This window comes from Piliocolobus tephrosceles, chromosome X (genome assembly GCF_002776525.5).
Source record: "Piliocolobus tephrosceles isolate RC106 chromosome X, ASM277652v3, whole genome shotgun sequence".
Taxonomy (NCBI): domain Eukaryota; kingdom Metazoa; phylum Chordata; class Mammalia; order Primates; family Cercopithecidae; genus Piliocolobus; species Piliocolobus tephrosceles.
In genome coordinates, this window is record NC_045455.1 from 45786451 (window position 1) to 45802351 (window position 15901).

Sequence of the window (15901 nt, forward strand, 5' to 3'; positions counted from 1 at the left end):
TTTCTCTTCTCGCTTCATTTCATTCATTTGATCCTCAATCGCTGATACTCTTTCTTCCAGGTGATTGAGTCGGTTACTGAAGCTTGTGTATTTGTCACGTATTTCTCGTGTCATGGCTTTTCGTTTATGGCCTTCTCTGCATTAATTATTCTAGTTATCAATTCTTCCACTCTTTTTTCAAGATTTTTAATTTCTTTGCTCTGGGTACGTAATTCCTCCTTTAGCTCTGAGAATTTTGAGGACTGAAGCCTTCTTCTCTCATCTTGTCAAAGTCATTCTCCATCCAGCTTTGATACATTGCTGGCGATGAGCTGTGTTCCTTTGCAGGGGGAGATGCACTCTTACTTTTTGAATTTCCAGCTTTTCTGCCCTGCTTTTTCCCCATTTTGGGGTTTTATCTGCCTCTGGTCTTTGATGATGGTGATGTACTGATGTGGTTTTGGTGTGGGTGTCCTTCCTGTTTGTTAGTTTTCCTCCTAACCGTCAGGACCCTCAGCTGTAGGTCTGTTGGAGATTGCTTGAGGTCCACTCCAGACCCTGTTTGCCTGGGTGTCAGCAGCAGAGGCTACAGAAGATAGAATATTGCTGAGCAGCGAGTGTACCTGTCTGATTCTTACTTTGGAAGCTTCCTCTCAGGGGTGTACTCCACCGTGTGAGGTGTGGGGTATAGGTCTGCCCCTAGTGGGGGATGTCTCCCAGTTAGGCTACTCAGGGATCAGGGACCCACTTGAGCAGGCAGTCTGTCTGTTCTCAGATCTCAACCTCCGTGTTGGGAGATCCACTGCTCTCTTCAAAGCTGTCAGATAGAGTCGTTTGTGTCTGCCGAGGTTTCTGCTGCTTTTTGTTGTTGTTGTTGTTGTTTAGCTGTGCCCTGTCCCCAGAGGTGAAGTCTACAGATACAGGCAGACCTCTTTGAACTGCTGTGAATTCCACCCAGTTGGAGCTTCCCAGCGGCTTTTTTTTTACCTACTTAAGCCTCAGCAATGGCAGGCGCCCATCTCCTAGCATCCCTGGTGTCTTGCCATTAGATCACAGACTGCTGTGCTAACAATGAGGGAGGCTCTGTTGGCATGGGACCCTCCAGGCCAGGTGTGGGATATAATCTCCTGGTGTGCCTGTTTGCTAAGACCCTTGGTAAAGCGCAGTTTTGGGGTGGGAGTTTCCTGATTTTCCAGGTGTTGTGTGTCTCAGTTCCCCTAGCTAGGAAATGGGATTCCCTTCCCCCTTGTGCTTCCCAGGTGAGGCGATGCCTCACCCTGCTTCAGCTCTCGCTGGTCGGGCTGCAGCAGCTGATCAGCACTGATTGTCCAGCACTCCCTAGTGAGATGAACCCAGTACCTCAGTTGAAAATGCAGAAATCACCTGTCTTCTGTGTCGCTCGTGCTGGGAGCTGGAAACTGGAGCTGTTCCTATTTGGCCATCTTGCTCCGCTCCCCCCCTCAATTTTTTTGTTTTATGTAATGGAGAAGAAATACATAAAATGAAGAACAATGTTTAAAAATTAGTATTTATTGATTACCATATTTTTGACAACAGTGTAGTAGGTTGCTTTGAATCAGGCCTATTTATGAGCACAATTAAAAAAATCTGTGAAAGATTAACAACAATAAAAAAGCAACAACAACAATAACAAATTCTTAGATGGTAGAGAGGTCTTGGATACCAAGATCTCAGACAGGAGAAAAAACAAAACAAAACAAAACCAGAAAAATAGTATTTGATATTTAGCACTTCTGTTTCTTTGAGTCAGTTGTGAGTTTGAAAGTTGAGAAGAAGCTGAGCAGAGCATTTTATAGTTTCATGGGCTGAAGACACAGAAATTGTAGCTCAGGACTTATAAAAGTAGAGGTAACTAGGAATAGGCCCCAGGTTTTCAGCTGAGACTCTGAAGGACTACACAATTGGAACAAAATTCAGATAGAATGACTCTCACATGGAATAAAAGCCAGCATCAAATCAGCTCCAAACTATGAACTGTGAGGAATTAAGGTAAAAATAGATAATAAAAACTACTAGAAACATTAAAAAATATTTAATATTGCTAAACATTTTTAAAATAAGTAATTACAATGGAAATTGGAAAATAATTGGGACTAAGTGATAGTCAACATATGGTCTGTCAAAATTCATGGAATGCTAATAAGGAAGTGCTTAGAGTACAATCTATAGCTCTCAAAACATGGTAGAACATCAGAATGGTTGAAAAATACAATAATCTAAGTGTACATCTCAAAATCACAACAATGAAAAATTAAACTAAAAAACAAATAAATGATGATAATAGAGGCCAGAATTAAATAATAGATTGCAAACATAAAATAGAATCCAGAAAATCATAGTTGGTTCTTAGAAAGGAAGAAACACAATTGACAAACTACTGAAGAGACTATTAAGACACACACACACAAAAAAAAAAGGAGGAAAAACTGCACTATTTAAAAAAATTTTCGACCAGGCCCAGTGGCTCACCCCTGTAATCCCAGCAATTTGGGAGGCTGAAGCTGTTGAATCACGAGGTCAGGAGATCAAGACCATCCTGGTTAACACAATGAAACCCCATCTCTACTAAAAATACAAAAAATTAGCCGGGCGTAGCATTGTGCGCCTATAGTCCCAGCTACTCAGGAGGCTGAGGCAGGAGTATGGCATGAATCAAGGAGGCGAAACTTGCAGTGAGCTGAGATCGTGCCACGCCACTGCACTCCAGCCTGGGCGACAGAGCGAGACTCTATCTCAAAAAAAAAAAAAAAAAAAAAAAAAAAAAAAAAAAAAAAAAAAAAAAAGAAAGAAAAGAAAAAGAAAAAGAAAAAATTTTTTCAAGTATAAAAAGTGTACAAATTGTTTTTTTTTTTTTTTTTTACTATTGATATGTATTAAGCAGCTCTGAATATAAGGTATAACCATGCACTAAAATGTTCTTCAACTGCCAAAAAAGTTATGAAATAGTGAAAAATATGCCACTCAATTCAGGAACAAATTGGCAATGATCTTTTGTATTCAATATTGTGCTGGAGTTTGTAATTGGTGCAACAGGATAAGAAAAACAAAGATGAAAATCTGCCAGTTATTGAGCTTTTCTTTTTTTTTTTCTTTAAGTACTAACCCTTTATCTATACTTCATTTTGTGATTCTGGGTTTGGGAGTAGGAAAACCACATTTCTAACTTGCCAGTCAGCTTCCTATAGGTTGTGCCAGTAAGAGAACCTATAAAGACAATGCAAGACTGAAGGAATACACAGGAACTTATATTCAGTTGCTTTCTATAAGCTTCTTGACTGGTTTTCTTACTCTAAGTATCAGGCTTGAAATGATTCTTCATTCCAGGAACAACCTTTATTACTGATTCCAGTATGCAACTCATTTACAACTTTAAGTCCCAGACTAATTGTGCCCCATATCAGAGTCATAAGCAGCAAATGCAGCAAGTTCTGCTTTTCAGATATCTAGATCGATCTCAGCCCTATAGAGCACTCCTATGAACTTAGAGATACTAGAACCAGCTGAGCAGTGCCCACTCTGTAGAAACAGTTCCATGTAGCCTGTCTTCTAAGTTTTATAAATTCCACTTTGCTCCCTTGGCTGCAGGTGCAGTAGGGTGAGGGTAGCTGCTGCTTCTCATTTGCTACCTATATAATACCTTAGTTTTCTTTTCTTTTCAATTGCTTATGTAACAACTTTACATGTAATTAAAATGTATTAAGTTTCCTTTGTTCAAATAAGCGGTGCAGGTTCTGTATCTTCATTAGTCCCTGAGCTATTTAGAAATATTAAAACTAAATAAATAAAACATCAATATTCACAATGTTCATGAGTTTGTGCATAAAAATCCAAAATGATCTGCAATCTCCCTATAAGAATTAATGTGTGTTCACGTATTAGTAAAGTTGCTGGATACAAAGTTAAAATACAAAAATCAAAACTTTAAAAACACATAAATAAAACATCAAATACTTTGGATAAATCTGAAAAAAGTGCTTATTTCTGTTACACAGGGAAAATTATTAAGATAAAATTTAGAAACTTTAAGTAAAGGAAAAGTTATACCACATTCATGGATTGGAGCATTGTAATAATAGTTATGTATTATTGCCTCTTCTTTAAAATTGGGTTTGACTTTTAGGATTTTATGATGCTTTAAACCATATGGGTTGTGAGTGATGGGTAGGTGTTAGATTCAGTTCTTGCTTATCCATTCATGCATATAGCTTATGTGAAACATTGACCAATGCCCAAGTCCACATACTCCATTCATGCCTGGAAGCTCTGTGGTTCTTTATTGTGCAGTTCACTAAGCAGTCAATCATGCTGCAACTTTGTCTAGTTATTTTCAGGCAGTAATGCATGGAATCAGAATACTGATGCCCTCTCCTTTGTTGACCCAGAGACATCTTGTTTTTTTGCTTGTTTGTTTGTTTGTTTTTGAGTTTGACAAATTTATTGGTACTTTAGTAAAGACATTCATCTCAGTCATTTCTCTCTCCCAGCTTGACCTTAGGTTAATATTTCATTTGCGTCAAGAAAATAATATGTAGGAGAGGTATGTTATTTTAACAAACAGGAAAATGGACAAAAAATGGATAGTTTGCCTACATTAAAGTAAGTGAAATTCCTGTATCTTGATATAATTAAATCATGTAAGAACGAAGAGTTCTATATACCTTTCCATCATTTTATTTGGGCTTATTCTAAACTTAAATGCTAGTGAACAAAATGTTAGGAATATACACAGACTGCTTCTCTGGAGTTATTACCAACTAAAACACCTCAGCAAGGAGTTACCACCAATAAAACAATCTGAAGCTGCCTCCAAATATAATATTGTAGGAGTTTTCAAGGAAATTTTTATACTGTATGCTTCTTTTGTCTGTGACTATGCTACTAAAGATGTGTTTAACTGTCACATTTTAAAAAAAGTTCATATACAACACAAAAATACAAAACAAACACCCTACAATACAGAAATCTAGCAAAGTACACGTAGTGAGATTCCAAAAAATGTTTGAAGATGCATTTTCTTTCCTTCAGTTTCAATATCTAAAATGTGCTTTTTCAGAGGTCAATATGTACACATTTAAAATAAACCATACAATTTTACTAGTAAGAAAGCCGGTAGTTAAGTTGAATTCAAATTGGAGTTCACAGGTTAGTAATTTAAATCCTTAGACAAGGTTACAGAAAGTGTATCTTCTTGTTTTCCATCTTCATACAATGTTATTATTATTTTTGGTGTTTATACCTTTTAAAAACTAAAAACAGCCAAATACTTAAGCAATATGTACATTTAAATTTTTGGTGGTGGTTTGTGTTTTAAAAGAAACAGCTTCCTTATGATTTGTCAAGTTCTGGTGGAAATGCTTACAGGAACTAGCTAATATACAAAAAAACAAGAGAAGCACATTCAAAATACTGATTTACTTTGGTAGCAAATGGTTTTTCTTTGAAGATTAATGAAGATAGACAAGACCCATTAAGGCGAAATGGGCTATTTCTAATATTCAACAGTTTACATTAAAAAAAAAAATCTTTTAAGAACTAAGCATCTGTATCCACTGATAGCAATGCAATACCTAGTTTATGATGACTTGAAACAAAACAAATGTCCATAAGGAAAAAAAGCTGTATTTTATCTAAATTTACTCTCAGTGAATAGTTCAGTAACATTTTCCTCCCAATACAATACTCCCTTTCTCTATAAGGCTGTTCCTGGGAGCCAGACAAGTTTAGGTAATAAGGTAGTTAAGAGAGTAATTGCTTGCAGTTTTAAATAGACAATAACTTTTTGCTTCCCTCTTAATGTGCTAATAGTTGTGTCTAAAATAAATATACAATTCTTAAAAAGGTACCCATTTCTGATTTCTTTATTATCTGTAAACTTTGGAAACGAATCACATGAAACTACAAAATCAGCAAATGTCTTGAAATCTGTATATAAAACATAAATTACCTCTAATTTGAAACTCTCATTTATTAGTGTACCACTCAATCTTTTAAAAAAAATGAAAAAGAAAAAAGAAGCAGCTCCAAAGATAGTCTTATACCATTCTTTAAAAAAGGAAACTGTTCCTTTTAATTTTACACGCACCCCACACCCCAATTTCAAAACATCATTTAATTGTCTTGGTGATGGACATTTCCAAGATGAGATTTTATATTTCGCTTCCACAGCTTCTGGTTATCAGAAAACCCATGTTTTCCTTTATTGAAGGAGTTTGGTCCAGCTGATGCTGGTGTATCCCTTCCAATATTCTTCATCCTCATCTTTGTTTCTGGAGGCATTTCCTCTGGTTCACTATCTTCATCTTCATTAAAAGCTGCTGCTACTATGGCAAATCCAAACTTGGAGATCTTTGTAGGCTTTGTTGGGAAGTTGGCAGCTGCTTCTTCAGCTGATTGCTTCTCAGCGCTGCGACTGGAACTTTCCTCTCCATTACGGGAAGAAATAGTCTTAGTTTTCACAGGTTTTTCTGCTTCTTTTTCAGGTCCTCTGGCGGCTCCAGCTCGCTGTGACTATTCAGGCTTCTCCTCTCCCGCCTTCCCGTCCCCCATTTTCGCTTGTTTGTTTTTCCCTCTCAGTATCCTAACCGGGAAAAATTTCTTTTAAACTGTGAGAGGCAATCTCTCTCCCCTCAAAGCAGTCTGCCTAATCTAGAAATACTCTGTTTTGTATTTTTCTCACATATTCTTTTTAACATTGTAAGACATACTTCCTGTAAAAAAAAAAGTCTCCCTAGGACAAGGAAGCTAAGAATCTACTACCTGTTAGAAGGTGGCCAAGAAATTTGGAAAAATGCAAGAGTAAGAAAAAAAGTTGCAATAAAAACTATTATAAAAATACACACAGATTGAGAATTTTATGATTACATTTAAACTTTTTGAGAGTTATAACATACTTTCATTTTTAATCTCCCTGAGATATCTTGTGCATGAAAATAAAAGATTGTTAGGATATTGTGAGCAATGCAGTTCACACATCTATTCTAATTGTAAGAATCCTTGGTTTCATTTCTACCAAAACATTCAAAGGGACAAAGATCTTTAAATAAATACAGTTTGAAAGGTTTTCTCGTCTCTCTCAAATTCAGCAACTTCTTATAAAAGAACTAAAATGCCTAAATGTTTTATTATATCTGTGATTAAAGAGAATTTTATTTATTCTGGATGTCTAGAATGAGACTGTGTGGAAGTCATTCCGAGATTTTTGCCACAGAGATAAAGCAAAATGTAATGAAAGGAGTACAGATAATTAAAATAAATACAAATGTATTAAACACAGAGGCTATGGCTCAACGAAATATTCATGATTTGTTTACAATATAATTAGCGTATCATAATAGTCATTATTTAATAAATTACTTCTTTTCTTAAGCAAATTTACTTTAGTTGATGTACTTCAACATTTTTCTTATTTCACTATTAAGAGAATGAAATTTTCTTACTGACTTTTGAAAAAGAAAACAGAAAAAAGAGAAACAAAAACCAGTACTGGTCAGCTAGGGAAAGAATGTCAATCTTAGGATAATACTGTTTTGTTTTGCTTTTTTTTCTTTTAAGCCTCACAAGAAGTCAAAATAAAAACTCATATGGAAATCAGATTTTTTCTTATATCTCCTAATGAGCTGACCGACAAACACCCTGTCTACCCTCTAGACAAAAAATATCTGTTTGAGAAGTTCCTGGCAACATAACAATCATAGACATATGTTTTTATGTATTTAAGGAAAATATAGAATTTATTTCTTGATAAATCCTTTTGTTCTCTTTTGTTCCTTCAGCAAGAAAAGGCTAAAGAGTACTATTTTTTAGCCACCTCTTAATTGACCAATCTTTTTCTTTTTTTTTTTCCCCATCAGTACCACCATAAAAAAGATAGATAAGAATATACGACATCCGGACTACATAAGAAATGAAATACAAAGGTCATGTATCCTAGGACATTTCTTATTGGATATTGTTCAAAGATAAACAGAGATTATACTCTAATTTCTCTAGATTAGTATCAAAACTAGATATTATTAATAACCAACATTCCTGAAAAGTATTTTCTTAAGCCTGTTATAAATTAAAGACTTAAATAAAACTTCTTATAGGTTTTTTGTTAATAAGCTGTTATTTATTTTCTGAGTTTATGTTCATTCAAACATTAAACACATATTTGTTGACTGTTTACTATATCCAAGCACTTGGGGTATTTTGTGAGTAGAGCAGTCATGGATTCTGCTCCCATGGAGCTTATACTTTACTGAAGAAAATAACAAAATCAAATAAGGAAGTAAATAAATGTATAAATATAATTGTGATACAATGATGGAAACAGAATTGTTATGATGACAGAGAATAATAGAGAACATATTTGTGACTGTCAGGGCAATATTTTTGAGGCAATTCTTTCAAATCTGATGCAACAGATTTGAAAGACCCAGCTATAGGTTAATTGTGGTGAGGGTAGACAGCATGTCATGGGAAAGCACAGATTTGTAAAGGTCCTAAATTGTGTTTTTTAAGTGTATCTGGAAAATAATGGACAAGGGGAATAATGACGAGATGGGGATTATAGAGACTAGCAGGGATTTATGCTACAATTTTATTCACTATCGCATTGGCATACCTTCAATTCTATCTTTATGTTGATGGTCACCAAATCCATATAGAGCCAGCCCAGATTTTATGAAAGACCTCTGATACAGAAATACTATATTAGGAGCATATATGTGTTATTTAAAGCCACAAGACTGGGAGAGAGTGCTAAATAATGAAGGACTGAGTGTAGAAAGAGAAGAGCCTTTAGGTCTGTCAAATTTATTGAACTGGAAGATGAGAAGGAACTGGCAAAAGATACCAAGAAGAAGCAAACAGATGGGTATGAGGGAAATCAGCAGAGGGTGGTGACCCAGAAGCCAACTGAAAAATGTCCATCAAGAATAAGAATGTGATCAAATATGTGAAATTGTGATGAGCGTTTAATTAGGAGAAAAAGTTTATTCTTTTAAAAAAATAAAATGAAAGTGATTTATGATCATGACAAAATATTTTTTGCATAAACACAAAGGGAAAAATTGTAGTCAATTATTCGTGTGTTTTTTTACTCACAATTTTTGTTGACCAGTTTGTGTGTGTGTGAGCGTACATGTGCACATGTGTATTCTGTTAAGGCATTGTGTTTTAAAGGATAGTAGAAGAATTTATCAATAAGTATAGGGGGATGAGCTCAAGAGAACAATAATTTTGAAGACAGAAGTAACATGTATTCTCCTTTGATGACATATTAGAGAGAGAAAGACTGTTTATATAGAGACAGAAGAGAATGATATGACTTGAAGATATTCTAGACAGTAGAGGGATATGAAGAGATCATTTAATACATATGAATTATTTTTAAAATGGCAAATAAAAACTTTGTAAGCTACTATTTCTATACCATATTCACTTTCAAGATTAAGATTGAATGTTCATTGAATTATCATTATTGTAATGTATTTAACCAAGAAAAGTTCAATCTAATAGCAGCAGAAGTAGTGATAACAGCAGCCACAACAGTAGTAGATTTGATTCCTAAATAATAAGGAATTTGATGGTGGATACTTTTCAATCTCATATTTAATTAAGTAATATGTGTGCATCTTTAGAATAAGAACAGGAAATTTGCCACTCAAATACTCTCTGCTGATACACATGTAGGATTCCCAGTGCAGTGAGAGAATGGTGGAAATTTGGATTAACTGATATCTTAAGATGCCTTTCTCTTATAAAATAATACTATGTCAAAAAATAAATAGACCATGTGCAGCTTCTCAATGAAAAAATGAAAGTTTGAAGTAAATTGTATGCTAATTGAAAAGAGTTCAGATATTTATACATAAATACTGAGAACTCTAGAATATAATGTAATTAAATTATTGCTTTTAAGATTTAAAAAATTATATATTTGAAAACTTTAAATATATGTATATGTTGTATCTAATTTTAGTAAATAAACTGCATGTAACTAATATACCAGAATCTTCATATTATATTATTAATTCATTTACATTTTTCTCAATATGGGCATAAGCAATTTATTAAATACTAACAGTTTTCCAACCAACTTTTGGTTTTTCCTAGTCACTCATCTATATATTTTGGGGGAACAGAAAGCAACGATAAGAATAACTGATATGTTTGTCATTTGAAAATTTAAAAATGTTTTGAACATAAACTAGTTTATTCGATACTTTCAGAAACTTTGGATTATTTGTTTCTTGTACCCATTTTACAGATGACAAGAAGCAGCAGCAAAAAGAGTGAATACGCAAGTCTGCACAGTTAGTAAGTGACAAAGCAGAAGTGCCAAACCTGGACATGGGAATCCAGATTCTGTGTGTTTTCTATTCTTGCATATATAGCAAAAGTTTTCTGAAAAGTCAATTTAGAAACTAAACAAGATTTGTAAACTATGGCATCATAATGCTAGCACAGATATCAGTGATAAAGTCAGTTTCAACTGTTAGCTGCCAACTTTGAACTTAATTATGCCTCTTTTGATGGAATAATGAAGAGTGGAGAGAGGTGGCAGAGCAGTAGTCTTTCTTTGACAGAACAGTTTTTTTTTTTTTTTCAAAAAAAATTACTGAACCTAATAGAAAACTGTAACATATCCCCAAAGTACATAAGTATCTAATTATAAGTCTAAGAATAACTCTTATTTTTGGCCTAGTATTTTTGAAACTGGGGCATATGGTGAACTTAGATTTTTTCCAATATCTTTATGTTAACCTACTTTTATTAAAACATTTTAGAATCATTTCCTAAATATTTAGTGTTTTTGTCTAAATACAAAAAAGATGAAACATCTGATACATATAGTAGCAATAGCAATACTTGTTTTGATTTTAATGATATATGCTATTGAAGGATGATTTATTTCCTTTAAATCATATAATAAAAACTATTTGATTATGTTATAATCAATGCAGTTCTAAGCAGTTCTAAACTTGGGAGATATAAAGGAAGTAAAAGGAATGGTTCCTGATTTAAATGATTTTACTATGTAATTGAGAAGGTAAAATACTTAGTATATAATTTAAAAAATGAGAAGACTGTTTATAAATAAATTGTAACATGCCATAACAGAGGCTTAAGGGCAATAGGAAATAAGAAGCAAGAGAATGAGAGCAGTCTCGGAAGTCAATGCTAGCTGAGGGCAAGGGACATGACCTTGACTACTTCTGTATAACCAAAGTAGATTTACACAGGATTAAATGTTAAATCAGCTCTGTTTGTCTCTCTCTAGATAAGATGCCACCATGAGCACAGCCAGATGTATAGTTACTTTTCCCAACACTTAACTACATTGACAAGCCCTGGTTACTATTACAACCAACATTTGAAGATAATTTATATTTTTGAAGATAATTTGTATTTTTGAGGACTATAACTATAAAAATTAATAAAATATTAGTAGTAATTTAACAATTTGAAATTGACATCTGCCTACCGTAAGCAAAGGATAAACTATATATAAACATGTAATCAATAAGTAACAATATTACAAATTTTTGAAATCAAGGGCCAAATATTTTCAAACTGCCTTATTCAAACATGCAAAAGACACATCCTAATGTATATTCATAAACATCTGTAATGTGAGTTTTAAAAAATGTCTCAGGTGTGTGATCATTGAACCAAGGATTTTAAAAATGTCTCAGGTGTGTGATCATTAGACCAAAAATTGGATAATCCATATTTGGAGATAGACAATCTGAGTGACAATGGTAAATCACTTAGCCTATCTGAATATTTTTCTTATGAAATGATATTAATGACGCATACAGTTGAGATGCCAAAACACCTTTGCTAATGAACACATCATAGAGAGCATTTGTGAGTCGGCTGAAGTTTTTAATACACATGTGATGTGCCCTGAGCCAACGTTAGTTGTCCCTCTTCCTTATTTGTACTGCAGATTTCTTCTTAATTACAACAATAAACCTATATTTGGCATTTAATATGTGTTAGTCTGAGAGTTTCATGTATCTTACATTAGTCATCTGTTATTATCCTCATGTTTCATACTATTATTTTCATTCTACACAGAAGGAAAGTGGTCCACAAAGCAATTGGGTAGTTTTGCAAGATTACACAGATAGTATGGACCAGAGACAGGTAGTGTGTGACAAAAATATGATTTAATCCCAGCCCCTCTGATTCTACAACTTGAACACAGAATTATTGTGCCATAGTGCCTCTCAGGATTTTTCACCTGTAATACAATAGCTCTATTTTTATCAAGTTAAGTATAAATTCATTTTTTAAAGTATTGGATAACATTTAAAGAATTGGATAACATTTAAGTTTAAACCATTTTGAGTAATTTTAGTTTTTTTAATATAAGGATTTTCAAGTTAAAAAGTTCATAAATTATCGTTTCGGTACCTAAAACTCAAATAACAAAATGAATACTGGCAGAGCTAACTAATCATCTCTGACCCACTTTATGTTAGTCTATAAGTAACACACATTTATAACATTGAGCATATCCTTGCCAATGCAAATAAATACAACTCTGACTCTCACAGATTATTCGTTTCTGTTTTGCTAAAAAAAAAAAAAAATCATATATGCAATCTGCTTACTTCACCTAACATGGTTACCCTTAAGAGTTAATAGATTTAGATCTAAATTTATTTTTATCAGATTATTTTATTTAGCCATATATCTCTATAAATATTAACTATTTCTTGATCTATACACATGTATGAAAGTATATACCAAACGTGTTATACTATGCATGTTTCCTTTCCAAGATGCATCTTTTTTCTTCCATAATCACAATTCATTCAACCTTTCCCATTCTTTTCAAATTCCATTACAACTCACAAACAACATTATCAGTTTAAGTGTACCTTTCTTCACTGTTATTCATGCTCTCATATAAGTATTTTGTAGGCATATATTTTTGACATATCTATAAACATATAGGAACAAATATATTAATATACACATACTAATTTATTGTTATTTGCCTTTTAAAAATATACAATATACAAAATTGTTTTTATGTAATTTTTTTCTAAGTTAATATCTCATGAATAACCCTTGAAGTCAACTGATATATTTTATACTACTTTTCTTTTAGTTTCATAATATCCGAATGTGTAGATGTACCATTATTCTCTGATCATTTCTTTATCAATGGATTTACTGGAATACGACACAGTGCTGTGATAAAGTGACAAACATAATTATATTCTCAGCCATTTGTATTTTTTGAAGTTCTTTGTGATAGATTCCCAGGGATAGGACTACAGGGAAGAAGGATGGGGATTTAAATATTTTTATCACTTGTTTTCAGTCTACTAATTTGAGTCTTGTTAGACACTATTTTCCTTTTAGGATGGAGACACTTTTTAAAAAAAATTCTAGTGAAACTTTATGAACTTTAAAACTTATGAATGTTTTTAATTTATTTATTCAAGTTATCACCTAGAGGAGGCTAAGTATCCTGATTCTTGTCTTTGATCGCAGGTTTCTCTTCTGTTGTTTACTTTTTTGTTTTTGATCATACTTTTTTTTGTCATGTTTGTTTCTGATCTTGATTTTTCTTTATAGAAATAAATGTATTAGGTAAAATTAACGTAGCATGTGTATTTGTTCCTTTCACGTTCCACACCAATCTGGGGTCCAAAAGGATTTGGTGGACAGGTGGCAGGTAGCTGAAAGATCACTTGAGGGACTGTAGGCAGGTGAGACATGGCTCTCTTCTTCTGTCTCCCCTCTACAGAGTCAGCAATGCAGTTATATTACAGACAATAGTGGCTCAAAGCCAGATTTGAACTCTCACAAACAGGTTACATTAAATGGCTACAAAATGTACCAGGTTGTGCACCTGCGCTCCAAACCCGCTGTGTCATGGTGTACCAGATGTCTGACTCAGCCTACTCCTGACTGAAACACAGCCATTTTCTCTACAGTTCCTAGTCTCAACCCTGTCATCTCTTGTCCCAAACACAGGTAACAACACTCCTAAATTTGTTGTTTATCATTTGCATACATCATTAGATCATTTTATTAAATAGTTACCCACAAACAGTATGTGGTCTAATTTTGCCTGTTTTTTCATCATATACATGTGTGTTGATGTGTTCTTGCATTAGTGTATGTATTATAATGTACACATATCATTGTCAATTTTATTTTTGGAAATTGAGATGTATACACATTGATGCATATAATTCTACTTACAGCAATTTTAATGCTTTCACCAGTCTTCACCATAATATCCTACAAATGTAGACTGCTTCAAATATTTTGATAATACAGTTTTGTAATGAACATTTTCTATACGTTCCTTTGAGTGCATCTATGAGAGTTTCTCCAGTGCATTGTATCTAGAAGGGCAGTTGTTGGATTACAGAATTTGTACATAAAATCTTTACTAGATATCGCCAGGCAAATTTCTCTCTAAAGTAGTGCTATCAAACTACACACCAACCAGCAATGTATGAGAATACTTACTGTTCCACTTTCACTGCCAGCTCTCCTTGTTTCCAGACTAATTTATGTTTATACACATACATTGATACATATATGCCTAATGAATATATACGGGTATATACACATACATGCATATGTCTTGTGTGTGTGTGAATATATATCTCTGTTATGTTATTAGCTCTTTATTAGTTTTTGCCTTAGTTTTCTTTAATGCTTTTAAAATCCGTGACTTTATATTTTGAATCTTCCCCTTATAAACGATGTTTATACAATATGAAAATTGATATTTTAACATATTGCTGTGAGTAATGTTGTATTACTCCTTTACTCTTCATACTTACAACTTTGGATCCCCTAGATTAAATCACAGCCATTCCTGCTCATTTTACAACAGTGGCTTTTATTTCCATTTTTGCTACCACACCTTCCAGCTCTTGATAATTACATTTTTTAAACCAAATTCAATTGTTTATTTAAAATATTTATCATGTTTTATCTTTTATAGTATGTATTTTTAATAAGAATTTTTTAAATGTTTAAATTCTCTGAACTTTGAAGATCAGGAGTCTATTCTTGTGAATGTAAATTCACAGGAGTTCAGGATTGCCTGCCAGCGGGCCTTAGAAAAAAGTCCAGACACAGTCTAAGATGTATTTGTAAAGTATTGCAGCAGGAAGTTTTTCTGTTCTTTATGACAGTACCTGGAGAAGGTCTCTTTACTCACCAGTCTCCTTAATTTCTCCTTATCTTGGTTTGGGATGGGCTGAGGTCATTCATTCTGATTTTTGAGACTAAGGAGACTTGCCATACCCTTCATTTTTCTACTGATCTTCTTTTTTCGGACCAGGGATCTGTGTGAGACAGGTGTGCTCTAAGTCATGTTATGATACTTGTCTTGGAAATGCCCCAGTCTGAGTGAAAGGCTCTAGTTTTATATAGAGTAAAGACAGACAAATAACAACATCCTAGTTGACTCTCTCCATATGGTATTAATGTACTGGAATTGGTGACTTGAACAAGAGGCCTTGAGTGGGTTATACTGCCATCATCATAGAACCCTCCATTAAGTTTCATTTTATTGTGATATATTAGATGTGTAAGAATAGTTTTACAAATTGTGTGAATTGTGGCATGATATATTAATTGAATTGTTTCTATCTGTATTATCATAAAAGATAGTATGGTAGGCATGAAAACTGAAATTTGTAGTTCTTTAATAAACTATACAGAATATAATATCATCGTAAAAATATCTTGTTCATTTTTTCTGAGAATTGAGAGATCATGATATATGACACATACCTGTATTACTTGAACTTAACTGTGTAGAGAAAATTCAGGTTAACCCAAATCTGCACAAGCTCATACCAGTACAGCATATCTTTTAAAGCCCTTGATTTTAAATGCTGGCTCTGAGTCTCATTACTTTGAT

The 15901-nt window shown here is 33.5% G+C and overlaps 1 pseudogene; it reads right to left on the reverse strand.

Moving 5' to 3' along the window:
• Positions 1-6098: 6098 nt before the first annotated feature.
• LOC111521937 lies at positions 6099-6546 on the reverse strand (annotated as a pseudogene).
• Between the last annotated feature and the right edge of the window lie 9355 nt (positions 6547-15901).